The sequence below is a fragment of the Haliotis asinina genome, chromosome 14 (genome assembly GCF_037392515.1).
Source record: "Haliotis asinina isolate JCU_RB_2024 chromosome 14, JCU_Hal_asi_v2, whole genome shotgun sequence".
Classification (NCBI taxonomy): domain Eukaryota; kingdom Metazoa; phylum Mollusca; class Gastropoda; order Lepetellida; family Haliotidae; genus Haliotis; species Haliotis asinina.
Genome location: NC_090293.1, coordinates 34542113 through 34569818, shown reverse-complemented (window position 1 = coordinate 34569818; position 27706 = coordinate 34542113). Strand labels below are relative to the sequence as shown.

The 27706-nt window shown below is 40.3% G+C and overlaps 1 protein-coding gene across 1 annotated transcript in view; it reads right to left on the bottom strand.

Annotated features, from left to right (window-relative positions):
- The window catches only part of LOC137261882 (gamma-aminobutyric acid type B receptor subunit 2-like), a 156393-nt gene that overhangs the window by 64931 nt on the left and 63756 nt on the right, over nt 1–27706 (bottom strand). The window lies entirely within an intron of this gene.

Below are 27706 nucleotides of genomic sequence, written 5' to 3'. Positions count from 1 at the left end.
AATCTATGAGCAGCTCAGAGTGTCTGATCTAAATTACAGTATTAGGGTTGTTCAGTCCGTGGTTTGGAATCTATGAGCAGCTCAGGGTGTTTGATCTGAGTTACAGTATAAAGGCACAACAGATCGTGGCTGGAATTCTAGGAACAGCTCAGAGTATCTGATCCAAATTGCAGCATTACCGTTCTCCAATCCATGGATGGCAAATCTGTAGGCAGCTCAGACTGGCTGATCTAAGGTACGCCAGTTCGTGGCTAGGAATCCATGAGAAGCTGAGAAAGTCTGATCTACGTTGCAGTATAAGGGTTCTGCAGTCTGTGGCTGGAAATCTATGAACTGCTCAGTGTCTGATCTAACTTACAGTATAAGAGCTCTTCAGTCCGTGGCTTGGAATCGATGAACAGCTCAAAGTGTCTGATCAAAGTTACAGTATAAGGGTTCTTTAAAACCTGGCTGGGGAATCTGTGAGCAGTTTACGTTGTAGTATTACGGTTTTTCAGTTCCCAGCTGGGAATCTATGAACAACTGAGAGTGTAGGACAGCTATAGTAGGAAGGAGGTTTACTCCAGTCCCATTTCGTCAGTTACGTCTTTTAAATCACATATGACCTTTCATGCATCACTGGTGACGGCTAGTAATTAACTACATGAATACCACGCCGGCTTCATTTGGAAGTCTGCATATACCTCAAAAGTATTAAATGCATGAGTTCATCTTCAACCAATCTCGGTAATAATTACATTTTATGTTCTGCTCGTCTGTGAATGACTCATCTAGGTTGAAGATGTATCCCTCCCTTGAGAGTGAACATTAAAAAATACATTCCTGACTAAAAGGTACCGGAACATATATATAACACAATATATTAATAGTAATAGGCCCCAGTTAAAAAGCACAAGACTCCACGGCACAGAGGGACATGCTTGAAATGCACGGTGTAATCAATTCTTTACAAATTCACTTAAGAATGAGTTGAGCCTTGGTTCTAATTACTAAGAATTGGTTTCTGCACAGTGTCAGGTTATTCCCCTTAACTCGGTCCAGAATACTCACTTAAGGCTGAGATTGGGCTCAAGTCAAACATCTCCATTTTGACAGTGTTGTACCGGGCTATTTTCCACACATTTCTGACGGTTTCAGAATTTTAAATGACCTTCTTCTGATTGTTGACTGTTCAAATGTCGACTTACCGATTTCTGTGTTACAGTATGTACATGGTTATTAAACAATCTGTCTTACTACTAAATTAACGTATGGTATCAATCGACCCCAGTCACCGACACACAGATTATGTACGTGTATCAATCATCCGAAACAAGTGATTCCAGTTGTTTGCTTCCAATCTTGTTCAGTTTTCTCTTTATCCGTATTTCAGATGTGTTCGGCGCAGTGTCTGCTTTCTGTTGGCTGACATGTATGATCAGGACAAGATCAAATATACTGTCCATGAAAACCAATACATGACATTCACTAATGTTACTATTTAGAATTACGTAATACCTGATGTTGTTCTCAGTCAATACTGCCAGCATAAACAGCCCATGTTGTGGCTATGCCTAACGTCAATGCTAGAACAATTACTGGCCATTATTCTCTATTAAAAGCATCCTGTTTCGCGGAAAAGGCCAAATAGTATGCTAAATAGCGGTTGAAATTATGAAAATTGATTACTGACGCCAGATGTTTGTAAATAAGTCATTTCTTCACACGAATATGTGGAAACATGCCGAAATCGAACTCTTGTAATTCTGCAAGCTGGCACATTGCCAATATTCCATGTGTGAAATGTAGATCTCATCAACAGGCAGTATTGACATCTGACACGGTGTCAGTGGTCAAGCTTCAAGTCAAGGATAAACATTTGTTCACAAAATTGTTTAGGTTTTAAAGTGTGCTTGTTTACAGTGAGTATGCACATCATCACCTCAACATATACACACGTGTCAGGAACGGTACATCATGTCCACTTGAAAGTAAAATATAAAATAATCTATAAACTTTTAAAAGACATCACTGAAAGTCATTTGATCCTACATTGGTCGAGAGGTTGAAAATCTGAACATACTGGAGTGATCTCAGTCTTGGACAAAATCGTTAAGCACATCGCCATCCGGGTGTTTAGACGGACCTCTACAACACATTGTTCCAGTTTCCCTTCCTATATTCTTGTTCAACAACCGTCGGTGGTACAAGAGAAGACAATAAATGCGAGCTATACATACAGAAACAAGGTGAAGCTTATTCTGGGTTAGATTCGATTACATTTTTTGAGAGTTGAGTTGATGGTAGATATAAATCTGGGGAGCTTTTTCTTCGGATTGACACTTTTTAGACGTAAATAATGATTGAAAAGTATACAAATTTGGAAACGCATTGAATTCATGGGTCTCGTTCGACGGCGAAAGATTTATATCTAAACATATAGTGACATGATCAGCAATCTCTAGACTTTTTGGACTTTCTCAGAGTTATCTTGGTGTATACGTCCACCGTCCAGTCTCGACAGGTAGATTGTGCTTACAGGACCTGAATCGCAGGGCTGGGATAGAAACAGAACTGTTAGTTTAATAGGATTCCTTTGAGAGGGTGGTATCGTAGTGTGAGTGAGTGAGTAAAGGTTTACCCCGCTTATCAGTACTCACGAAAACATCACTCGGAACGAGAACGTTAGGACTTCACACATCGTACCTATGTGAGGAATCGAACCCAGGGCTTGGGCGTAGCTCCAAACCACCCAAAATATCCCTGAAGCGAAATTTTAATTAACACTTAAATATGAAGTATACTGGCGTTTCCTATTCTCGCGGTACTTACGGATACTGGCTGAAACAGTAATACAAACAGTTCTTATCGTATGAATGCTTGTTGATTTTAAATGAAGAGACTCCCTCTCTAACATCTACATCTATCAACTGCTTTATCCATCGGGTGTATTAGCACTCTTGAGCTCGATGAAAAACAAGGTCCTCTGCCACTGACTTATCGAGGCGTCTCCCATTCTCGTGGCATAACAAGGAAGTAACGTTACGAAGAGAAAGGAAGAGGAATCCTGTCGGAAAGGGCGGGGAAAAGTTATGATTTGTCCAAGTTGTTAGAAAAACACCAATATTCGTTACATTGCAAATTGTGATCCTACGTCGACATGGGCCACTTCCTAGTTACCGGTGAGTGATGATGTAAACAACCGCTAAGTATCGTGCATCGGCGACCTCTGCAGAAAACGCGAGAATAGGAACCTCGCGAGAGTAAGAGACGGTCCTATAAATGGAAATAAAAACAGTCGATTTGTTAAAATACAAGAGGCTGTCTTGAAGAACGGGTAAAAGGTTTGCAGAGGACAGTTCGCTATGCGCATCTAGGGATATTTCTTATTGACATAGGATGTTTGATTTCTTCATGGCCCTGACGTATTAAACGCAAGTTCCCTTGATGCAGGTTTTGAAACATGACGTGATGTATCCGGCGGTGCGTTACCGACCAATCTCACATTTAGCAAAACGTCTTTACCCCGAGGGACGAACAGCTGCTGGTAATCCTGAACAGATTCCTCATTGTGGTGATTCTTTCCCATTTTGGAGATTGCAAGTACAAATCGGTTACGTCTACCACTGGTAGTTGTGGTGTGGAATGCTGTTAAGGACGCTGGCGTGAACGATATTCCAACGATAAAAGTCAGTGCTGTCGCTGCCTCATGAGGCAAGCAGACAGATTATGTATACCAGGCTACTGTCGTCGATGAAAAAAATACTTGATTCTTATCTCTCGGAGAAAATGGTTCTGTTCATCTCCTTCGGGTTTGTATCATGAGAGATAATAAAAGCAAAATATATGTCCTTCCCGGGTTGTAACATGCAGGATAAAGTATTAAACATGCCTCTACGTGGGTTGTAATATAGGGGATAACGTATTATATATGTCCTACGTGGTTTGTGATATAGGGGATAACGTACTATACATGTCCTATGGTTTTTGTGATATAGGGGATAACGTACTATACATGTCCTACATGGGTTGTAATATAGGGGATAACGCCTGATACATGCCCTACATGGGTTGTAATATAGGGGATAAAGTATTTATATATGTCCTACAAGGGTACGTTGTAACATTGAGGAAAGAGCATTATACATACCCTTCACTGGTAGAGAGATGGCAGCATTATACTTGTCCGACACGAATGTTAACATGGATAACAAAGCATTATACTGTAGTGAGATGACAGACACAGCATTATACATACAGTGCACGGGCTACGGTGTGACAGATAACACTATTTTACATGCACTTTCCCACAACGATGCACACCTGATATGTGTGGTCTCATCTTAGACATGTGAGTGTGTTAATGAATCACCAAGCAGTTGATGTCTGATAGCAGTTCATCAGTCATAAGACAGTTAACCTCCTTGCGCCTCACAGACAGCTTGGGTTATCCGTGGTAATAATGTGATATGTGATAAGGGTTTCCTAAATGACCGCAATTGCCATCAGTATACAAGCACTACACAGGTTGTGATCTGAAAGACAACGTATTATACATACACTCCCTATCTGAACTAGAAATAAGGGAAACCAGTGATCCGTCACATCTGCTTCATATTCTGTTTAAATATTGATACAAATACATTCTCTACAAGACATCTGACAAGAGATGATATAGATAGATGTTGCACCAATTCCATTTCAGGTATCTACATTTCACAACTTTGAGGAGCGTTCATTCAGCAGGATTTCAAGCAGTGACATGCTGTTCTCGCTCAGTAACATGTTTGATCAAGGTTTCATATTGAACACCTCAGTAATACTTTCAAATAGTTTCAAATAATTTAATGGTAGCCATGTGCATGACATTTGCAAATTTGGGCAACTGCTGAAGTCCGATGCCATTCGCTAGTTGGACAGCTGTTACCGTTTCACATATGTCAACCTTTTCACAAACGCATGATACCATCACTATTTGACAGTAATTAATATTGTGTTTTCAGCGGATATTTAGTATGATTGTGGGAAAGGATTTGTCGTTTTTATTAACCAGGTTCACGAGGCGTATCATTTTGTACAATATATGTGAGTTGCCTTTGGCTGCTGGCATATATGTAGCTATATTAATACTGATAATATACAAGGTAGCTGGATTTCTTTGTTGTCAGACAAAAAGGCTGAACTGATATAGAGTTTGGAACGTTTATGAACTCTTTGTTGAACACGATATTCCCGACAACGTACTGCGACACTTGCAAAGCTGGTTATCTCTCTATCCTCAGACTCGTTATCATTTTTTTTCATTAAAACTTCAAGTACGGAGATTGAAGTCCTAAATTAAAGGGTACAATTGCAAGTTATCCTTTGATGAAACCCTGGTATTCATGCTCAAAGTTAGTATCTACAGTCCATGTAACTCCACTATGGAGTATAAAACATGATCTCGGCGCTGGTATTTTCATCTCTGTCATCAGGTGTCACTCTCAACGGCATATCGTGTTTTCAATCTCAACTCCCTGGGGATCATAGAACTCTTGCAACCACAAGCCGCACGGTGTTAATGTCACTTTTCCATCCTTACGTGGTAGCTATTCACAGCTGGGCGGACACGTTGTCACAGTACTTTGTCCAGATTTACTGCACGTTGATGTACCCGCAACTAGGTGGTTGCACGTATTCACCATGTGACCACCATTTGGTCATATACCAACTGTTACGTGGGTTCTTTTAAGTACACATCCCCTACACGATACGCTAGGGGATGTGACAAGACTGAAATAGTGTGCACACAAAGTTGACGCCAAGGTTTTAACTCGATCCGACACCTCAAGCTCACCGGATCACTAGTCTGGCGCCCTTGCCAGCTCCCCAACCATACCCCTAATGTAGACCCTATATTCTATATGTATGGTGGTGTTCAGTTAAATTTGTAGAATCAGACACATTATAGGTTTCAGATGCATGATATGTTCAGATTCATTATGTCTTCATGTGTTGGTTTTTGATCAAAGCTAGGGTTTAGATCACTGATAGGTTTAAGATACGTATGTCTATCCCTGGTAGATTCTCTGACACGGTCATACAACAAAAGTATATAGGTGTGTTTTCATGTTGCGCGTTTAAAACATAATTACTTGGAGTAAGATACTACTGTATCCGACTGTATACGACAAGTGCCACCAAGAAACATTTCATATTTTGTAGAGTATCAAAATGTCATTGCAACAGTCTAGTATGTAATTGACATGAATATTTTGAAACATCATGGGCGAATTCTGATCGTGGCATAGTCATCTGCAAAGTCCGTTTGGTCAAATTATTAGTTACGCACATGACAGTATCAGAATACTGCCAATACTGGTACATAATGCAGAGTCCAAGTAGACCGTTGATAAGGAAGCCAGCTACTAACTCAAGGTGACATCTATTTGATATCACTACTGAGTGTCCTATAGGAAGTCTTACTGTGAGATGTTTCATGTGATCTGCGGGCGCGACTCTCTGTCTCTGTGAGAAGCATGCAGATAACGGTTAATCCGGATCCCTCGTAAATAACGTTGTGGTTATAAACAAGTGATAAATGCTTAATCACATTAGGTTACGGTGACATCAAACAGTAGCCGCAAAACAAGCCCGGAAGATTTAATTATGTAAGTTGTCAAGAGTTACGTTCAACTCGATGAAGGCTTTCGGTGTAATGTGTATACTCACGCTAGTTCGGAATATAGGGTCCTTGTCGGTGTGAGACTCGCTGGGACTCGGACCACAGCTTCTACTCAAGATCTTAACGAGTTGATTATTTATCGGAACTGGCATTGTTTTTATTTTTAAAGACACCTATTGGTGTTAATAGAGTGAGACTTGATGGACGCATTTAGCAATCCATTTTTTTCTATCTGAAAAGGGCAGGTATCCTGTGATAAGAATTTTAACAGTCAATAAGTCAGTGAGTTTATTTAAAGTCAGACATTGTTTCTGGTACAGCCCAGGCTGACTGCTTGATGTAAGATCGCCCGAACTGATGCTGGCGTGGCTCTGTTGGTGTAACCAATGAAAACGAAATACCAATGATAATAATGACAGACCATTTATAACAATTAAGACTAGTAATATAGCGGTGAACTATAAGTTCATGCAACATTATGGACACTATTACTCCGTAAACTGATTGTGAGGCGCCAGAAGGTATAATAGCCGTATGACTTTTCAAACCGAGTACCCATTTTCTGCATTTGGGATTCGAAACTACGTTAATAGCATGATGAATCGCCGTTGTCGAACTGACCAATAATGAGGTGCATTTTGTGATGCAAACTGAGAAACTTATACCAAAAAGTAGCTGACACCCGAAAATAAAGTAAAGTCTAATTTAGCAATAGTAGAGATCATATATTCGTTCAAGTACTAGTTGTTTGGTACACGTAGTGGAGTATGACATGTACAGTCGATGTTATGACAGCTAACGATCCTGAATGACGATAGGCAGTAAGACAGGACATTTCAAAGCTCTTTGATCAGTGCTGTATAACAATGTCAAGACTTGTAAAACATGATGGTACTTGACTGGGTTTTAGTTTCCCAGTGGCAATTTGGAAGGGTGTGCCTCATTCTTCTTGTAGCACCTCACTAAGTTAGCTAATGTGACCAGCGGCCTCTGGCAATGAGGAGAAACGTATCATACATACATGTGTGTGGTATCTGTGATTGTGTGAGAGCGTAATTAGGAGAGAGAACAACTGCGGGTGCAATGCACCTCCTTGCCGTGGTGTCATTGAGAAAGACGAAGACGTGATTTAACAGATTCTCTCCGTACAAATTAGCAAAGGCTGAAAGACAGGGAAGATCACTTTGTCCCAATACGTAACACAGATTCATTTAAGGGCAGGGACGACTATTCAGGGAAGAAAACACTTGACTGAGAAGACTATCGGCAACGTCTTGTCTTGACAGAGTAATTAAACTTGGACTCTGATAGATCTTCAATTTTCCACGCTCAGTCTCTGAAGCTGGCCCCTGGCAGCTGGAAGTTCACATGCTATTCAATAGGAGGAGTTGACCAGTTTTAGGTCGCTCTCTGATATATTACCATCCGTGAGCGGCATTCTCTTCCACTCTCGGCATCGACTCAGGTCATAGATCAAATCCCACGTTAGACAGAAAATCCAATTAAGAGTATTCACACTTGTGCTTTAAACCCCACATTTTATACTATTTCCCTCACGAGTAACAAGATTGGGTCTTCACTGATGTGTAGAGGGCACTGGCATCGTCCAAATTAGTGCTGGAACCATTTGTTTACCCATGCATAAACATTCTGAAAATTATGAGTAAATATAGTTAGGAAGGTCGACCTTTTCATTACCGGGCGTACTAAAGCCAAGGCGTGAGCTGCCGGGGAATGACAGCCTGGAGAAAGACTCTGGAACAAGAAGTCAATGTTGACAGTGCGTTCCTCCTGACGGCATTGCCTGGATGATAATTACAAGACACACGCCGTATCCAGTCAGTTAAGTCAGGAATGGTGTGTGGTCGGTCACGGGATATGTGTAACTATTATCGTAGATTGCCCTCAACAGCCCCTACTCAAATCCATTTATTCATAACTCATTGCCTGGGAACTATGGACTTGAGTGAGGATCGAGGTGTGTGAGGCTTGAGGCCAGTATCTTCTTGAGAACATCACAGTCAACATATGGTTGCATTACCTACAGACGTGAGTGAGTGAGTGAGTGAGTGTGTGACTGGGTGGATGGGTGAGTGAGTGAGTGAGTGAAGTGAGTTAAATACGGCTGTGACTTGCCGATGTAACCAGGAGCTGATGTCTCGCTTCTTTACGCAACAGGATATTACTATGATCAAATGTTTCAGTATATGACTAATTTGGGATATCAGTTGATAAGCGTGTGATCATCAGACAGAGATAATTAAATCTAAATTCAGGAATTTAGACAACGTTCTAGCTAAAATCTAATGTTTCTTCGAAGGCATCTCAAAGATGTCAGTGACATAACAGTCAAGGTTCTAACTCGTCCTTAACGCAAGCATAAAATATGGAATATGTGCTACTTGAGGATAGCTGACATGTTCAATGTATCATTATGCTGGCTCTGTCATTGCGTTGTTTAGTCGTTGTCATGACCTGTTTCCGTGGCTTCCAATCCAAGAATCGACTAAATTATTAATAGTGGCTAGAGAGTATAGCTGCACGTCAATACGACTTTTCGTTGTTTGACAAACACTCGATAACATTCCTGCATGGCGGTCTGTTGCTAATCAAATCTGGTCTAGACAAACATAAGCGAAGTAAAGATCATTATAAATTACAAATAAAATTTGTCCAGCAGAATCGGTGGTACATATTACAAGCACATTTAAGGGAAGTCTAAATAAGTTGGAACATTAAGTTATAAGAAATGAAAATTGCAAGCTGGCATAATTTGTTTTGGTGATGAGTCAAACATGAACATGACCCAACACATATCTTATGAAACGGTTTGACAATTCAAAACGGATTTGAAAAGATAATAGTTCGTGTAAACTTTCAGATTTGCTAGCAAAAGTATTTGTCGAGTGCAAACGCACCGTGCCCCTTGATTGTAATTCATATCGTCAAATGATCGTGAATGTTGAAATACAACAGATACTGCTGACTTTTATGGTTTTAAATTACCTCTGAAACTTCACTTCCCGTTAAGAAAAATTACCTGTCTAAGGGATAGGAAATCACAAAATCTTAATTGCTGAAAAAATAATGTATAACTCTACCGAGAATTACAACTTGCGAATTTTCTTAAATTCAAAGGCTCCATGTGAATAGTCGAGTGTCCTTCGGGAAAGACGACGAAAGGTCAGCGTTACGTGAACGTCGCAGATTGTGATAACAGATAAATATATTACTACTTCTTCTCATGCTGCTTCGTAAAAAACGGGTGGGGATGTCGAAAAAATAGTGACCAAATTTTTCAAGACCGTTTTCCATCTGTCTGAATTCACATCACGTCAAGCCAATGCATTTGAGAATAGAAATCACATAATGTGAGTTATACAACAGAAAGGGAAGGGTGGGGTGGTTGAGCGTGATAGGCGACGGACTTTATGGGGTAGTACTAGTGCTTGAGGGTCTGGCTCTTATGATGTGGTTCGAATCCCAGATAATGACAATGATACTGAATTTATATTGCTCCTACTTCCAAAATGTATTTGTTCAAGGGCGCTGAAGACGTAAGTCAGAAGTCAGTCAGTGGACCCCACGGAAGTAATGGAACTAGTACTTTACTGATTATGACATGTGCTACATTTGACCACTTTCCAGATGGCATCGTGTGTTCAGAACTGGTCCAGTCTCAATTATTTACAGAGGGCAACCATACAGTTGGAATATGGCTGAATGCGGTGTTAAACAACAAACCGACCAACTCATAGAAAGAGCATTTCCGAACAGAACGATGCGCAGAATACACAATTAGGTGTTCTAAAGATAAATCATTGTAAAATTGTAAAGAAAGGGAGCAGCTGTACAGAATGATACCTTCCTGACAATTTGGTCAGCCTTGACTGCTGACTTTGACTTTCAACACTATAAACATGTTCGCACTATATGTTGTGTTGCACACCTCTATGTGGCTGTTACCGCTTGTCGTTCAGGAAACTTAAATTATTGAATTTTAAAGTTCTATTAAAACCAAGTCATATATTCACACTCGTATACAAAATGCATATTACATGTGTGATATACATAGCACATTGATCATTATTTGGCCACGGATGCTTGTGGATGAGAGAGTGAAATGGTCACGCGCATCCATGGTAGTATAATTTGATATATTGATGTACCAATACTGAAAATGGTCTTTAGATTCTGGAGGAAACTGTCGATAACAAAAATATCATTAAAATAATTTTCCTATACAATTCAAACTTTACGGCATGTTTCACCATTTACCAATGTCTATAAGCGTCAAGAGAAACCACCGTTTCAGATAAAGAAAGTTTAGATAAAGAAAGACATTCTGGTACGATGATTTTGTGTGTTTTCGGATACCACTAATTTTCGCCTCGGGATATTCCAATTAATGTCTGGACACCATCTGACGTTAGGAGAAAACCAGTTTTTACTTTTTCTGGCAACTTGTAGGGGTAATTGACAGCTCCTGTATGGCTTTGTTTTTTGTGTGACATGAACTTGAATAGTTTTGTATCACTCGTCCTTCCACTCCGGTTAATTGATACACCTTTGTTATTGATCTACATGGTAATATTTATTTTGTCATTTGTTTTAAGGAATGAAAACATACTTAATGGTATTTATCTATCTCATTATAGCAATTTTTATAGCGTACGATGCATCTTTGTCCTAAAATATTTGTCAAACTGACAAAATCAAGCATGTTGCAGTAGCAGTCACGAATCTGACGTGAGCACCTTAGAACAAGGCACTTGAATGCAGTTGTAGGAAAACAGCTTCATCCGGATTAATTAACAGCTGAAAAAATGATAGGTGTGTTTCTGATGGCTTCCAGCTACAATGTCACATACGTATGCGTTCCTAGAAGATGTATATTGTATACTGAACATTAAAAGAGATGCAATTTTCGAAAAAATGAAATCTCATAAAAGTAAGCGTTCAAGTTTATGTCGTCTATTTAAAACCATGACAAAAACAGATTTCGTTTGTTTTCCTGTTCAGTACATAATCATGTCCATGAACAGGTAACTAATATCGTGTTGGCGTTGAGGTATATTTTAGAAATCGTGTATGAAATATCAATAAATCATTAGTGACTGCGGTTTCATTAATTCAAGGCAGTCCAAAGTGGTCTTGTGGTGAAAACGTCGGCTCGTTAAATCTAGCTCGGCTTCGACTCCCCGAGTGGTTACAGGTGTGAAACATATCATTTACATAGACCATCAGTCATGCTGAAGATGGCGACAAATGGTTCAACTTGATGATCTCATATTCATATTCATCTCCAAGAGAAGAGTACATAGCGCAATTTGGAAAAGGTAATATTTACACCATTGTCACATCGTTACGTGACATGATGTCACTTAGAAAACTGGCTGCACTGATCTGTGCTGTGTGACTTCTGTGCACATCAGCCCAAACTGAACAATGCGTGACAGAACCTAGAACACCGTCTCAATGTCTCACAAGTTGTGGAACAATACAGTGAAGTCAACAGGGCTAATATTGATCTGCTAACAAACACAGCTGATATCTCACGAAGGATAAATTCCCATCTTCACGGGAACTTGTACCAGGTTCGGTACACGTGGTGTTCCAGAGACAAGGTCCATGCTGGATGAAGACACAGATCTCTGTGTACCTGTGACAAACACTGGAGAATTAGATCAACTGTTATCCTATCAGTGCAAGAGGAGGAGTGAAGCTTCTAAGCCGCGGACTTCACATTTTGTTTCCACGAAGCCTTATGTGGAAATATGCCAGTTGACAAGTAGTCTTCTAGCAGATTTGTCAGCTGATACTTCTGGAGGAGTCTCATCAGATCAGGAATGAAACCTCCCTGTTGTGACACACGTGGAGCAGTGCACAGTAACCTTGTCAAAAACGCCTGATGTGGAAGATACGACGTGCTCGTGACTTTAGTTTTGTCTATCTCTGCTTCCAGTGGTAGTCGGCCCACGAGGCCAACACACACATCAGTCGTAGTTCTGATGACTTTAGCCGAGAGGGTTTCGCAGGTTACTACCAAACGGACGATTTGGTAGAGCTGCTCTTTGAACCATTTTTATACACACAATGAGAGATACACGAGATGGATTCTGTCCTGATTCAATGCCTGACATTTTGTAAGCATAGGATCGAAGCTTAGTGCATGCATCTAGTGGTCTTTCCATTGAACTAAACCCGTAAGAAAGTATAATGTTGACATGTTTGACTTGGTTAATTGTTGGTACCAGATGGCCATACAAGGAAAGTTCTCCTGGCCCTAAATGTAACGCAGTCAGTCTAACTGGGGGAAAATGTGAAGCGCCCAAATCTACTGTACTTTTCCGCAGTTCTCTTGAAAGAGCTGAGATTATTGGTGAAGGAACTCACCAAGGTTATGTCATTGGTTTCAGCTGGACATCCTGTATTCAAATCCATGATCATGGCACCCTTCTTCGTTTCAGTAATATCGTCCAAGAGGTGGTTGATGTACAGCAGATATAGCCCTTTTCAGGCTGTAATCACAACCAATCACTTTGTACATCAACCTATCCTCTGCATGTAAGAAACAACTGAAGTGCATCGTCCATGGCTGATTTGATGATCCGGGTTAAAATTGATCTTCAGTATCCCATGCTTGTCATAAGAGGCGACTAACGGGATCGGGTTGTCAGGTTCGCTGACTTGATTGACACGTGTCATCATATCCCAATTACAAAGATCGATGCTCATGCTCTTGCTCGCTGGATTATCTGGTCCAGACTTTTATTTATAGGCCACCTATATAGCTGGAACATTGCTGAGTGCGGCGTAAAACTAAATTCATTCACTCCCACATGGCCATTCACACAATCACAAAAGACTCCAATACTATTCTGTGGATTTGGGCTCGAAATAGTAATCAGATTAAGGTTCGTTCAGTCATTTAATATTCCATATTCAAAGCACAGGCCTTGCATATCACGGAGAGCTCAGCGGCCAATGTTAAATGCAGCAGTTTCGTGAACGACGTTGAACGACAAGATATTTCCTAGTACACGGGCACCTGTTTCACCTGCCATGTTCATGACATACGGAGACATGCTGAGAACGACACCATGTCTGTGGATGGACGTACGGACCAATCAGAGCACTTAGCTTGTCAGAGCCAGATTGAAAAGCAGGAAGTTTGTATCAGTGTGAAGCAATGATACGTCTCACTCCTCATCGTGTCGGTTTTCTGCGCTTGACAGGACTGTGATTATGCATTTAGTAGAAGAGGACTGAGAACACAACCAAAACATGCAAACGACAAGAATTTAGCTAATACCTGTGAAATGAGTGTCTCGATCCTCGAAATTGTCCATAAGGGATCGTCTCGCCTTTATTAATGAGGAGATGAACCTTTGTTTACATCTAACTCATTATCCTTCTTAATTAAATAGAAAAAAAAATACTGTCAATAACTATTAAATGATTAAATGGCACAATTCAAATGTTAACAATACCAGTTTAATAATAATTCACTCGCATGGCGTCTGGTATCGCTGTCTAGTGGCTCACTGGCAAAGTGTTCAAACCTTGCAAAGGTACAAACTTTGATTTTTTTCCATGGAAGCATGGAGGACGTATAAACGTTATTAACTTAAGGCCAAGTTTGTGTAAGCATGAGTACCGTAAAACAAACCTCTATTTTCAGGCACTTTTTGTAAATGGTGGATGCTAGATTGATTTTCATTTATATAAACAGCTATTTTCCCTTTACACCAAAATTTGAGGATTGTCAAGACAACGTTTTGTATTTGACACAGAAGTGTTTACCTTTTTTCCTGAGATTTTATTTATTTTGAGCTAAAACTAAGCTGTGTTTCCTAATCACGACACTGGAAGATTTACAAAACAGGAATCCCATTCATTTTTCAAGCTAACTAATTTCTAGCTTGTTTTCCTTGCTGCCAAAGCGTGATATGAGCGTGTACTTCCATCTGCATCCTTTACCGGTGGCATAGACAACATAACCGGGAAGATTTCCCCTCGAAACTCCTCATCACCTTTCGAAAACGTGGACTGAAGTATATATTTCCACAACGTGTCTCAGAAACTCATAATGGTTCTCAAAGAAAGGATAAGCGATCATGAATGACACACCCAACACGTAGGACCGAGTCTGTCTGGCGCTGGACCAATAACCATGCTTCAAGTGACCACTGACACTCACTCAGACCTTTGTTGGTGGGGCTACCGGTGCTAAACTCAACGGATTAACAAATCAGGGTCATCGATCACTGTAGGCATGCGGTAGCCGAAGGCTGGAACAGATTTAGTCAATAGCGGCGCTAAACGGACTCGGCCAGGTCTTATTAAATTGTACTTGTTTGCAGAATCTGTCTTCATGGAAGAAGACTGGCTTTGGTTAAACATTCCTCGACCTCAAGGAATTTTTATGAACTCCGAAATCAACTCGAGTTAGTCACAATACTCCCCAGTGTCATCGCATCATGGTCTGTAGGTTTTCAATATATATGTTGAGGAAATACAATCAGTGTCTCCCTTTTGAAATCTGAAATGAGCCGAATTGAAAAAATACATTCCTTTCCATTCTTCATAGGTACGAGCTGTATAGTTTATGTTGACAAAAGTGTAGAAGGATAATTCCTTGCAACAACATTCCAGTCACAAGACGGAAGAAAATCAATCAAAACATTCGATGAACAGTTTAGCGTAGAAACGCCTTTCATTCGAGTATGTATGGTCAATATCTCATACTTGAACGAGAGCAGCGCAGCCACACCCACACACTTAGAATCACACTTAAAAATAGAGTGCCACGCAGACATTTAACCGCGACTTAACCATGATAACAAAACACACACACAGCCTCACACTTAAACAGGAAAAGCACCAATCAAATCCACACTCATAAGAACAGTCACACTCCCTCACACACACACACACACACACACACAAACACACACACACACACAACAAGTATTGTCATTCACTCACACGTAGTCTCACACTAAGACAGGAATAGCCAAACATACATTCATCATCACTTTGTAGCAAGGATAACTATAAACGTAGCCTCACGCTTAAGATGCAACCACAAAAAACCTAAACTCAATTTCAGTTCCTGCACCGACTGCTGAGATGAATATACCACCGTTTGATTCAAGATGACGATAACTAAGCAAGGTTATATTCAGATATGCCAAACCGATAACAGTGAATGATAAGGTGATGTCCCAATACGTTTTCCCAGACCTGCAGCAGATGTTCATTTTAATATCAATCCATGATCATCCCCACAGTTGGACGTGATGCAGTGAGGATAAAATAGACACTCATTAAGGAAATACTTCTATTTTATTCCCTCCTTTATGCTTGCATTTGGCTTGTGTGCTGAAGACACAATTGATTTATACCCTGCTTAAGTGTTTCTATTGTCTTCATGTTATCAATCAATGATTACGTCCATAACAGATCTATTTTACTCAGTAACGCAGAATGGGTAAAGCCCTGTGGTAAGAGGGTTCGTAATTGAAGTATTGAGCCAATATTTGCCTTGACAGGGGAACTATCACCCATTACGAATATTGCATCCATGTTTGCCTAGAGACCTTGAAACACAAAGAGCAGCTTGCGTTGTTGTTGACATGATATAACTGAAATAACACGATCAACGAAATATTCTAAATAAGTTACCATTAAGTACAACCAGCTTGCCAATCGCTATTTAGAATAATGATAAAGTGCTTACTGTACTAGGTTGTTCCCTGTTAATCATCAATATTGTGGAATGATTGTTACGTAAGTATAAAGTATCTTGGTTTGAAGGGAAACAATTAATTGGTAACTGCTTTTTATCTCGATTACAATCCTTTATATAGAATTATTAGATTCATAGATTTGCTGCGGGTGTTTAGCCTGCCTGTTATACAGAGACAGTTGGCCACGTCACACAACTGTTGCAATTTGCAGGGGAGAGCCCTTATGTGTGACGGAAGCTCATGATCGTAGTCGGGATCAGGAACAAAAACAATCATTGTTTAAGGCGGCGTCACCTCACGTCACCCAATGCTAAACAGCTATGTCAAGCTGATATCCTTGGACCTGCACAGGAACAGCATTAGCTACCACTGATCAGCACGTATATGTAAACTGGCGGACGAAAGAAAAGCTGGTTTCATAAACTTTGTCTCAAATTTGATTCAAACTCAAAAACATGGTTTACAGCAATATAAGAACATTCTTGCAAACCCAACCTTCGTGGCTGATAACATGCAATGGACATGCAGCATGATTTATTGGTGAAATCTGCTCTTTGGCATATAATTTCAAAAGTGCTTTTACGAAAAGTTCGTGCAAAGATCGGGCATAAATACTAAATAAAACTCTTCTCTGACATTCGACCGTTTAGATTTGATGAACAAGAATGTCACGTTTAACATCTGTACAGCGCGAGACAGCGACAGGAATGCTGGAGATGACTGCAACTCAGTCCAGGGCTGCGACAGTCATGGACTGTCACAAAACCACGATAGAGAGACTAGTGAAACGTGTCAGACAGACTGGTCAGACATCAGACATACCACGGAGTGCTAGACCGCGGGTGACAACGCAAAATGAAGACCGCTATTTACGTCTGCTTCACCTTCGTAACAAATTCCTCAGTTACGTCATCAGTAAGAGATGCACTACAACACCCAATCAGCAGGAAGACCGTGTGCCGACGTCTCCTCCATTATGGACTGAGGGCTTATCGACCATTCAGAGGAATCACCTTGACCCTGCAACATCGACGAAACCGATTGAGATGGGCTCGAACTGTGCATCTCTGGCAAAGACGACATTGGGACAGAGTGTTTTTTTTCGGATGAAAGCAGATTACAACTCTTCATTGCTAACGACCGAGTGCGCGTTTACAGACTTAGACGGGAATGAACGTCACGTTGCTGTGTTCAAGAGGTGCAAACCCATGGTGACGACAGTGTCATGATCTGGGCCGATATTTGTGGTGATAGAAAGACCGATTTAGTGGTCATTAATGGTAATCTACATGCTGTTCCAACAGGATAACGCCACTCTACACAGTATACGTGTTACAAGGGACTTTCTCAGCGCCAATAACATCCAGGTTATTCCTTGGCCAGCCAGATCCCCCGACTTGAATCTGATAGAGCATCTGTGGGATCACTTCGGGAGACGTCTTAAGCAACGTCAGCAACGTCCTCATGACAGACAGACGTTGACGCAAGCCCTGCACGAGGAGTGGCGTGAGATCACACCAGCAACTGTCAGGAGACTGGTTGCATCTGTTAGTTGTCGTGTCAGGGCGTGCATTCGTGCTAGAGGTGGACACACTCCATACTGATGACGTTTTCTCAATTTTGGGTGCTTTCAGTGTGATCTACTTATGGACAATCCACCAACTATAACAAAATTCATCATAATTTCTTAAATATCCACCATATGATTGTTATAGCGTGTACACCTGTTGTCAGTTACCATCTCTTTGCTATAAAGTCATAATTGTTTACATATATTGTCTTACGTTTTCCTTTCATAAGAAAATATGTTGCCACTGTTTCTTTTGTCCTTCAGTTTATATATTAAATCTGTTTATTTCTAGAAGGGTGCATTTACGTCATAGAACAAAATTAGGACATGACATTCACCTACTTGGCCTCACACACGAATATTTTTAACCTCATTATGGCTTAACCGTGACAGCGGGATTTGGGGAGTGACATAATAGTAACCCAAATACAGGATTCAACGGATGCTATAAATGAAGATGAAGATGAAGATGAACAAACTGCATGAAGAAAACCAATATACACACCATAATGCAATACGCTGATTAGGAACGTTCTTTATTGCTGTCGTTATCTTGCTCAGTATCGCGATGACAAGTATCTAGCTGTATGAGGAAATACACCATAGAAATGGCCATGTTACTGATCAACAAATTTAGATGGAGGTACTCTCTGTCTACTCCCGGACAAGGAAAATCTTCAAGGGATCGTACATCCGGGTTCCGAAGACAGACGTATCAATGGTTCAGACAGAAGCAATTCAATTGGGCTGATATCCGGGCAACACCATTAAGCACCTAAAGGTTACCTTTTCAACAGGCTCAGAAGTGATGATAAGTCCATAGCAGTAAATTCTCCGGTGAGTTGCAGGTAAACTGGAAGTCGGGATCAATGAAATGAACTAATGTGATACCACGTCCGCCATCAGTTAAAGCCGTAATGACCCAGCTCTGAACCCGATCGACCTCGCATCAGAAACTGGTGTCACAAATACAGTCCGACTCAGTTGCTGTAGCTTCAAATACACCAGAGACTTCCAGCCCACAGATCTATATCTCTAATAATTGAAGGAAAGGCCTCTTCTCCTGGCTGAGCTGACAGATGCCAAAGTCGGGTCCACGTCAGGTCTAAATACGACGAATTCCTTTATCCGAATGGCATATCTCCGCCTAATCATAAGCTTTTCGGTGTCAGGGAGAACACGGAGGTTGGAGAGCTGACTATTGCTGAAGAGATTTGATTTGAAAGATACAGGCATGCAGTGGTTACACTGACCCGTTTGCTGAATGCACATGATTGAATGAGACATGGGAAGTCGTTACATAACGTTCACAATGTAATATTAGGACGAAAATGCTTCTGTGATGAAAGTGAAATGAAAGTTACATAACGTTCACAATGTAACATTAGGACGAAAATGCTTCTGTGATGAAAGTGAAATGAAAGAGATTCCGAAACTTAACATAATAGAAATGCGAGTAAAGTTCGGATGGTCAATATTTCTAGTTTCTACTTGAGTTTAAGAGGTACTTAATATCTCAGACGGTCCATGTTTCGCTTAAAGATCATCATGTCCTCAGCGATTAAATTGGCCTTTTATCTCAGACGGTGAAGGCTGTAGAATGTCAAGGACCGACTTCCTTGTGACCGGAATCTTACTATCAAATGTTAGACAGTGTGGAACGAAACGGATTCAATTACAAGAATGCATTTGCTATTCAATGATGCATCTTGAGCTGTAATAAGCAATCGATTATGAAAAATGAAGATTAATGGAACATATAAAACTCATGAGGGAAAGACTGGTATTTCTTTTTCAATAACATTTACGATGAGTAGGTTCTCAAATAGATTGTATTACTTGCAGTCCTGGATTGTGTATAAGTCATTGCAAATAAACGATGGGTTCGTGAAAGCGACGATAACGTCTCCTTATTTCCAACATTCCAGTCTATTATGCTCATATGTAGTAAGGTGCTATCCTCGTCGTGTACTTGAGCTAGAGATTGTGTCTAGACAAGCCATTATAGAATAGTCTAATATCCCCGTTCACTGTCATCACAGCCGAGGCTTCTAATTCCCAATATGACAGTGCTAACCAAGGCCTTCAACCTGACGGGCACACAATATGAGATTAATGTTGATGGGAGATCGGGCTGGAAAGCTAGGATCTATCTTTCCTTTGCTTATCACCGCCTTGGTATGATACGCATTCTCTTTATGATCTTTCAATGCTCTATGGGAATAGCTTTATGGAATACATGTCATAGTATACACTTACAGGGCAAGCAATCACACCACAAGGACTCTCACAGACAGTCATATGATGCGTACTACCGATAAAGGATACAGAGGAAGATCAAGTGACTGCTTCCTAAGTTTACCAGAATCTATAAAGAACGACACATAAAACGTCGGAGACGTTAACGTAGAGGGATGTCAGCGACGAAAAAGATTGCCTGTTTATACGCCCGACGATGTCAAGAGAAATAGTTGGTTGGGATTAGTTGGTGATCTTTGACGATGATTTGGGAATAGATGGGAAGCATTTGCCTACGTTGAATCGTGGCACCGCGTCATGAATACGTTTACGTCGCTTGTGAAGCGTTATTGCATCTTACATTACTGTAGCGTCATTCCTTCTCAATTGTGTCTCCCCCTTATCTGGTGGTTTATGTGCAGTCTTACCTAATACACTGAACGTCGTTACCCAAGAGCGACATCTGATGCAACAGTATCAGTGTATGTGATGTTTTGTCCCCTCGTTTACAATGGTAAACAGTGAATGTTTCAATATCACCTTGACGTCACGCAGCTGAAAGACACTTCAATGTTGGCTTCTTCCTACACAATCAAGAGTTCTTGCAAGTTTTATTTCTGTTTGAGAACTAAAGTTGTGTTATACTATATAACTGTTAATGAAGTTATGTGATTTTCCAACGTTTACTACAATATGCAAAATAAGCCTCATTTGGGAAATTGAACCCGAACCCTATTCGTGAAGAGCGAACACCTTAACCACTAGACTGAGAGGTAATGAGTATCTTCCCGAGGGACAGACAATATCTCACTCTCACACAAAGAGCTAATTACTAACATCTTGTAATGAGAATAAATCTGTGGGTATATTGACAGAGCCGGCCTTTATTGAACACACAGCATATTTACACAAACGAATTAACAGTGAAGATATTCTGAAAACCCTTTTCAACAAATACCTCCAACGTGCCTGACGTATTAAGTTTGAAATAGAGAAGAAAATTACTATCTTCAAAACTTATTTGTATCGTTTGAATAAACACTCCAGGTAGCGATCGCACACAAAAACAGATGCTCCAGATCCCTTCAGAACAATCAAACCTCAATCTGAAGAGGTTTGTTGGAAACAATATGTGGTAATATGAAACACATTTTTGCCACTATTTCCGACAAGAAAGGCCCTAGATGTGTTCTGCATGGCGTGCCAAGGACACGTGACCTTTCCTCGTGAAAGAAAATTGTAGACGTTCCCTGTCAGAACTCCTGAAAGAAGTGGTCGGCGCACTGGATGTTTGTTCCCAGACTGTTGTCCACACAAAACATGCTGTATGAATTGGTCAGGTTCAAAGAGGAGGGAAATTGAATTTCATTCTAATTTTGGATTGAGCCAAGATGAGGTTTGTCAATATCGCATTTTTAAACAGCAGGCGGTCCATACCGACTGCAGCAAGATTCACAGGTCTCGATTTGAGGTTATTCCTCACTGCGTTATATGTAAGCAGAGATGATGTTGTAGCTTGACGAAATATCTTTCAGTTTACAATCTTACAAGTTTTGCCGTAAAGCATTATATTTTTTCACCTTCCATCGATCCGCAGATGTCTCACTTTCAAATGAATATGCATGTCTCAGAAAGATAGAATGAACTCAACGCACGAGTACCTTGGCTCTCAACATTAGCTTACACGCTCAATACGATGCTTGGTCGATGAAGAAAGTCACGTTTTTCAAATAAATTCATATCTGTATTTCACCATCGATCTACAATAATTCATTTTATGAATATTCTTGCAACAAAACATCCAAAAATAAACACAAAAGAATGTAACCTCTTTTGAAATTATTTACCGAATCGTACCCTAAAAATCAGTTATAACGGCTCTGGGTATGATTTCTATGCCAAATTCTGCATATTTCTTGCGTTTTGACATAACAGCGTTTCTGTCCAGATAGTGCAATCCCCTAAACGCACAATAAAGCCCGCAGACCATCACATCACACGTGTCCAACATTCACCGAGTCTCTCGTGTGTCCAAATCGGCTACAACTAGAGAGGTTGCCGGATTCAGATCTCAGGACGTGATGCTTGGGGCAGGGTTACGACAAAACATTTCATAAAGCTACGACAAAAATGCCTCGAAATTTACAAAAACGCAGAGGAAAAATCCTTTCTGAATGATTGGATTTGTATGAGCAGGTTGGCACAGGGCTAAATAGCACGTCCGTTGCTGGGGCTATCACTAACCGGACATCACTAGCCACGGTGGGTATTAGGAAATGGAAGCTGCTCTCCACATTTGGCAAAAACTATTTCCCAATAAACTCAAATTTCCACCAAAATGTCTCAAATTGATTTTTTTCTAAAGAACCCTTACATGTGTCCAGAAAATTCCGTTGCAACGTATTCCCTGTTCTTATTGGGGCATCCTTCGACATTCTTTTATCCAAAATCAATTGCCTTTTTTGACAGAAAGCTCTCTCTTGAAAAACTCATTAAAGGCCCCCCAAAGCAGGAATGTGGTGTTCTTGGAGATAGATTCTTCTCGAAGAATGCCTGTAGTTGAATGAATCAGGTCGGCCAACTAGTTAAAACGTGCACTCCCATAAGTAGGACGAGAGTGATGGGTGCCAAGGGCTGTGTGGTCCGCCTTGCCCTTTCTATACCTCTGTGGGGCGCTGTCAAGTTATCAATTACAGCTATGCTACTTCGGAAAGCTTGAATACAAAATTCAAAATACAAAACGATTAATTTCATTCTGATGGCAACGTTTTTTTCTATGGTATTGACACCGCATTCAGTGGCACGCGCTATCAATACGGCACATATACAAGCATTATCATTCTCTATGGGCAGTGCAATTTTTTTGGCCGCAGGTGAAACATGTCAATCAAACTCTGTGAACTCAAGCTGGAGAAAGAAAGGAAAATCATTAATGTAATGGGTTTATAGTGGCTCTCCCTGTGGTATATATACTCGTATACAAAGGCCATAAATACATAGTGTGTATTGGGAAGTGTCAAAGAAGTTCTGCAGAATTGAGGTCCTTAGCGGTGCAGGATCCTCTTCACCATGAAATACCAAATACTATCTTGGTTGGACGCTTGCAACATGCGGCTCATGATCCTCTTCAGAGGGACAGGTTTTCGATTCAGCACATGGGTATAATGCATAGTACATATAAGATGTCTCCTGACGAGATTGTGCTGGCACATTACGACAGATGTCTCGTAGAATGAGTACAACAATGCATTTAACGTATTATACCAGACATGTGGACCACATACAACTAGCGCAACACAACTAACACCCTGACCAACAGATTTCAGATAATCTCCCTTTATTATTCATCATGATAAAAAGATGACAAGTCATTTTAGGATCAGAAAAGCATCAACAGCGTAACATCTCTATGCAAAATACTGAAACCAGGCTGGCGGTAATCAGTTTCAAAAGTTTGGAAGTCACTTCTTTAAGTGGCAATTAGAAACAGGCATGCTGAAGAGGAAACGTTTTTATGGATAGGTACTTCCTTTATTGCAGTAGATGCGACGTTCGTCTGAAAGTCGGTTCTTCGTTTGAAAGTCTGTTTCTTGAGACATCTTACAGGCGCATCCTGTTGAATAATTCAGCTGCCTTCTCGAGTCACAAAATTATCTTATTAACATAATATATCCACCAAAGGTATACCATCAGTATCAATCCTGCTTAGTGGATATCTTCAAACTGAACAGTAGAGCGTTTGGTTGGTAGTGCCTTTTATCCATTCAAACTTTAATCCTTTTCACTTGGAACCTGTTGTTTTAAACTTCTGATATCCTTTACAAGCTAACCATCAAAATGTCTCTTTTCTTTCAAAACTATGTCGGGATCATGCGTTGTGTGTGACAACCGTCTACGAAATACCATCAACACGTTGTGACATATACAACAACATTGTTCACAGTTTTTTTAAACACATTCTGTTGATACTGTTTGATTAATAGAATACATACAGGTGTAAGTACATTAACAATATATTAATATTGATATTCGTTTTACAGAAAGAAGGGATATAGTTACTGCACACAACTAAAAATGTTCATCGTTTAGTTTGCGATATGTGTCAACTTGGAGCTGCAGTTTGCAAAGAGGGACGGTGAGGCAGTTTAATCATTCAGTCATGAAACCGCCTTCTTAGGATATCATTCCCAGACCCATGTGCTAGTCAATGAGGCTAAAAGCGTAGTTAATCACAGCAGCTGGGCTCCTGCAAGATTATAGCATGCACGTTTACGAACATCAAGAGATTCGTTACGATCCGCTGTTTAAAAAAAACCCCGCGTTTCTATGCTGATTAACATTTAAGGAATGTTTCGTTTGAAATATATAGTATTTAAGAATATTCTCTTTATAAGATCGATACAAGAAACGGCTAGTCCACTGAAGGCATTAGTCAGTTTCCGTTGAAGGCGGTGAAATGGAAACGGTGGCACTGAAACAAGATGGTGTATTAAAAACCTCGTTATTTATCCTAAAGACCATCCCGGATGCAAAGCATGTTTTCAAGTTAATTTGAGCGAAATTCGTCATTCGCTACACGTCACACTTAAAAGTTAGTTTGAAACGCAAATGAAGAAGGAAAGATATGGCCAACTTCCTATTGACAGAGAGTCGATAAGGATGTAGTGAGGAGACCGAAAAACGCCAATTGAGGATGAAGCTTATAATAGGCATCGACACCGCGAAAACCCGTGCAAAATCCCGCGAGAATGAGATGTCAGAATCTCGGGAGGGTGCTATTCCTTCAGCGCTAAAGACACCTTGGTAATGTTGTAATAAAAACAAACTGACCTACGACTTCTTTGGAAAAGAATGAAAGAGTGAGAGAGAGAGACATATCGGTCAGTTAGTCATTTTCCATAGGAGACCTGCACGCATCACGTATTTGTGGATCTGCGGGTGTGAACTAATCACAATCTACAATTCTAATACCTCATCTACCCTCTTTCACATTTACATTTCAAGTTGGTCCAAGGATAACAAAACACTTTATTAGCTTAGCCTAATTGTTGAATGATCAAACACCCCCATCATACATTTGCAAAATGCGTTAACTGTCATACAACTTAAATCTACTCGGGACTATTTGACATCATCTGTGTACTTTCATCGGTGCACTACCATCACTTGTAATGAACGATTCGGACTGATGGTATCAAAGGTGTCAATCTCTGCAGAGGCAAGTGTCTTCTGCTTGTACAAGTAGACACTCAGCTATTGCTGGTCGGCTTTTCCTGGTTTCATCAGTGTAGGTTCCGCCCCAGTGACGGATGTCTTTGCCCTCTGAACTTGGCCCATAAACCGCCGCATGGTCATCGATCAGATATAGTGTATAAATCACTTCGGAGACAGTCCAGATGAGTCGGACTATGGGCGTCAGTGGAACAAAGTCCATCACTGTTTCCTGTAGAGGTCATGGACAGACAAATCCAACAAAATCAAATTGATCTATGGTAGCTGGCTAATAAGAAACGTATTTACAGAATACATGCTGATTTGATGTTCCAGAATGTCTGCGCGTCAATATATCTGATGATCTATGTACTGTTCCATCGTTGCTGTGATGACGTTCCAAGAGGAACTGTCATTCGCCATTCAATACATTTGAGGCTGGCAAATACTCAGTGCTGGATAAACTGTTACGTCTGTTGATCTGCATTTGCTTGGAATGACAGGGTCGATCGTTTTATGTTTGGCAGAAAGCCTCAGCTTTGGAGGTTACTATTTTTAAATCAGGGGTATAAATCGTGACAAACCAAAGTCTTTCTTGAAAACACACAGCATTAACAAAAGACGAATTAAACATAATGCCAGAACTGTGAATCGCTACAGGCGATATTCAATTTCACTGGCAGAATATTGAATGCGTGCCCAAATTATAGCCTCGATTATAAAAATAGTACTTCTTTGGGATTAAGTGTAGAATTAAACCAGCCTGACCTTTAACACTCTGTTTCATCCTATAATTAAAAGATTAGGATCTTTAATATCAGTGCAGAGGGATCATGGAACCATCCCCTTTATCGTTCTGTGAACCAATGTTCATGTCAAAAAGATAGAGGCCATTACTTGATAAGAAGGGTGAACATAACTGTCTATTACATCGAAGTATAATCCGAAATCTGTTCTACGAAGACATCGATCAGTTGCCATTGCTGCAAGTCAGTTGCCAGATTGCTAAAAGAACACTGTTTCCTTTTATCACCGCCTGTCCGTTGTCTCCAGGTATGACCTTTTACAACAACAATCTCACCGAGATGATAGTGTTATTGTCGCTTCACGCCAAAGAAACCCAAAATCAGCCATGTCGTTAATAATCGAGCCTGATCAGACAAACCGATGGTCAATATTATGACCTCATTCGCCATAGGAACCATAAAACACAATCAACTGACTGTGTGATCCAAGAAATGTATCTCTTGTGCATCTAAGTTTTGTATCTCCTGTGACCAGCATATTTGTTCTAGTGACCTGCACAAGGGTTGAGCATAATTTTCTTCTATGAATGATCAAACGTGTGAAAAAAAACGTATGATGAAGCATATCCCAACATGACGAATCAATGTATGAGAGCATGTATGATGTTGATAGATGTTGAGAATCATAAATTCTACATTCTTCGTTTGTTATTATATGTACATTATTCAATAATTGTGATACACTTGATTTTCGAACGGGGTCGTCCTGCCCAAAAGTAATTAGATCTGAGTTGAAACATTCAAGGCCTTCGTAAAGCTTTCAGAAAAGTTTCCTAAGCTGACGTATCAGTTTCAGCAATGATGCTATTCCATATTATAAGTTGCAACATACATGTCCAACATTTCTATCCTCAATAATTGACTTGCTTGAGCATGTGTTTGTTGGGGCAGGGTTGGCACCACTTTTCTTTGGCCTTGTATCATTTATTCATCAGCTGATATTGATTCATAAACACATACTGAATGACTGACAACGTTCTGTTACATGATGGCAGTATTCTGATGTTAATGGTGCACCGTCGTCATATGACCTTCCCGTAATCCTCTCAGAGCGAGTGTGTCTAGTCGAGCACGTATAAATGTTGTATTTACAAAATGGCCAATAAAATCACTGCAAGACATGATTAAATCCACACTCTTGTATATTGCATCTTTATAAATCTAAAAATGGCCACATACATTGAGTCTATTTCAACACATGTACATATTTTGATAAAACAAGAATCTATAGCCCTGATCTCCACCCTTCGTCACTGTCCTGTGACATAGTGGTCCCTGCCTCCTAGAAAGGGCAAGTGCAGTCTATTTTATGAAGGATATGGAAGTCTCGGATAGAAAAATATTGCTGATTTCGTTTTGCCCTCGAACTGAAATCACGTCTTCTCGGTACATTTTTAAGTTTCGGTGAGTACTGTTTAATCCTCCGGAAGATAAAAACGATCTAAAGGACACACAAGCAATAACGGTCTCAATTCCATACAGT